The sequence below is a fragment of the Falco cherrug genome, chromosome 9 (genome assembly GCF_023634085.1).
Source record: "Falco cherrug isolate bFalChe1 chromosome 9, bFalChe1.pri, whole genome shotgun sequence".
Classification (NCBI taxonomy): Eukaryota; Metazoa; Chordata; class Aves; order Falconiformes; family Falconidae; genus Falco; species Falco cherrug.
The window spans coordinates 38628762-38629179 of record NC_073705.1 but is presented as its reverse complement, the minus strand read 5'-3'; positions in this window follow the sequence as shown (position 1 = coordinate 38629179).

Here is a 418-nt window from a genome sequence, read left to right as displayed (position 1 = left end):
GGTGCCCCCCAGGCTCGGTAGGTTGTATGCCCAAACCGAGCCCAAAAGGTTCCCCCCTCGCACTGCAGCTTGCCCGCCTGGGGTGTTGCTCCCTGCTGCCCTTTGCTTGTTTTTTGCAGAGCCCTCAGCTGCCAGGTCTTGTTTCCAGATGTGTCCCTCTGGTTCTCACCCTGCATGGCTGCTCTCTTCAAAATATTGGGGTCAGACTACCCCACTGCTGGTGTCTCAGAGCTGCCCTGGGGTCTGCGCGGGGGACGCGACAGCCTGTTTGTACCATCTTGTAAAATGCCCTTTGGCTGCGGGCAGGAAAGAAAGACGCAGCCTGGTGTGAGCCCAGCCTCTGCTTTACAGTCTCTTTCCTGCCGCTATAAATAACCTTGGCGAGTGTAACTTCAAAGGGAAGGGCTGGCGGCGGAGA